This window comes from Lolium perenne, chromosome 5, assembly GCF_019359855.2.
Source record: "Lolium perenne isolate Kyuss_39 chromosome 5, Kyuss_2.0, whole genome shotgun sequence".
In the NCBI taxonomy this organism is placed as follows: domain Eukaryota; kingdom Viridiplantae; phylum Streptophyta; class Magnoliopsida; order Poales; family Poaceae; genus Lolium; species Lolium perenne.
The window spans coordinates 215,421,148-215,422,956 of record NC_067248.2 but is presented as its reverse complement, the minus strand read 5'-3'; the positions used below and the strand labels follow the sequence as shown (position 1 = coordinate 215,422,956).

General features: G+C 36.0%; 1 long non-coding RNA gene across 1 annotated transcript; it reads right to left on the bottom strand.

Annotated features, from left to right (window-relative positions):
• Positions 1–642: 642 nt before the first annotated feature.
• LOC127298219 (uncharacterized) lies at positions 643–1,479 on the bottom strand. Its single transcript, XR_007849670.2, has 3 exons — positions 1,443–1,479; positions 1,255–1,344; positions 643–873 (listed from the first exon to the last, which is right to left on the bottom strand). It is a non-coding gene; the product is annotated as an uncharacterized lncRNA (long non-coding RNA).
• Between the last annotated feature and the right edge of the window lie 330 nt (positions 1,480–1,809).

The following is a 1,809-nucleotide window of genomic DNA, read 5'->3' as shown; positions in this document are numbered from 1 at the left end:
GGTGTTCTTAAATATGTGTTGGCAATGTAGCAAAGAGGAGCTAAAATTGCGGATGATATTGTCAAGAGCGGAGATATAAACAAACAAATTGCGACGAGAAGGTCATATAAAAATGTAGTGTCCGGAACAAAGTAGTCAATGTGAAGTCTACTTTTTTTGCATTGCTATTTTTCATTCGATTAATTATGTTGGTCATGAGTAGGAGAAAATAAGAGCACCTTTGTCGATGGTGTCACAAAGAAGAAGTGTCATCACAGATGATTTGCTGGTGCATTTGCGTGGTTTGTTTACCCGGTGCAACGCACGGGCACATTTGCTAGTAAATTAAAAAGGATCATTTGATGTTTTTGTATAAGCAAAATACAAACTGCAAACTGAAGGTATTATATACTTTTTTGGTTACTCTTTTGCATTATAAGTAATAAAACATAAGAATTATTTGCTAGTTTGGTCTTGACCCCTCTAATCAGGGAACAAGAAAGAAAAGCTAGTACTTTGTAACAGTATATACTAGATGATACCCCGCGCGTTGCTGCGGCAATTAGGTAAGCAAATATGTATAAGATAGTACATTAAAATTTGGAGGGAATAAGGATATTGAAATAATAGGGTAATATCAAAATCAAGGGCAATGAGCAAAGAGTCATGTACAAATTATTCGAGAAAAATATCCGATTGGACTGAAAAAGTTCCTTAAGCAGTAAACTATATATTAAAAACAATAGAAGTGAGTAGAATTACTCAACGAAACATTAGGTACATAACAGTGTGAGCAAAAAAATAATACAAAGTAAAAGATTACGCCTGGCAAGAACATTCTATATGTTGTCTCCTGAACCAAATACATAAATTTCTCTGCATTTTGTGCCTTTCCTACATACAAAGTAAATAAATTTCATGTTAACTCTACATAACTGTCATTTGTGCAGTAATGTGGAACATTAGCATGCCAATTGATATACCGTACAGTTTCATAGTGGAACCATCAATAAGAATTTGTGAAATTAGTTATTGAACACTGACAAAAGTTTATATTTAGCAATCCAAAAGTTTGCAAAAGAGAAGGCAGATACCAACAAAACACTGTTCGCTAAGTCTGATTTGATTGTTCAACATAAACATCAGTAGTGACATGTTTTCTTGGTTACATTCTGTGGTCGAACTAAACACCACTCTTCTTGCATGTAATCAAATATATATGGGCAAAGAAGTATCAACCACACCAAAACAGCAAGAGGAGCAGGAGGTATAAACCTGCATGGTGTAATCAGCTTTATGAGAAGGGGAGAAAATCGATCAGCATGTGCAAATCCGAGTCAAGACGCCGGCGTCCGGTGGAGACATCTGTTGAAGAATTAAGTGAAGATAACAGTTCACAATTGCAGAGGTGGGTCATTGGGGGTGAATAACGTATCAACCCTCAATTCGTTCAGGGAACTTACCTAGACAACCAAGGTGGAGGTCTCGCATCCCAACAGGTAGGGTTGAAAACGGAACGAAAACGGACGGAATTATGTCTTATCGTTTTTGTTTTCACCTATCTTGACGGAATCGAAAACGAAATCGAAAACTCCGGAAACGAATATGGAAACGAAAATCACCGGAAATGAATATGGAGCGGATACGGAACGGATACATTACGAAAATGAATATTTTTCACAATAAAATGGCGGCATATTACCTTGGTATGTATAACGAAAAGGCACATATAACGAAAGACAATAAAACAAGAAATATCACTCAATTTTAACAAGCGGCAATTCAACATAAAGTACTATGTAACAGACATAGTTTAACACTTAGACAAGC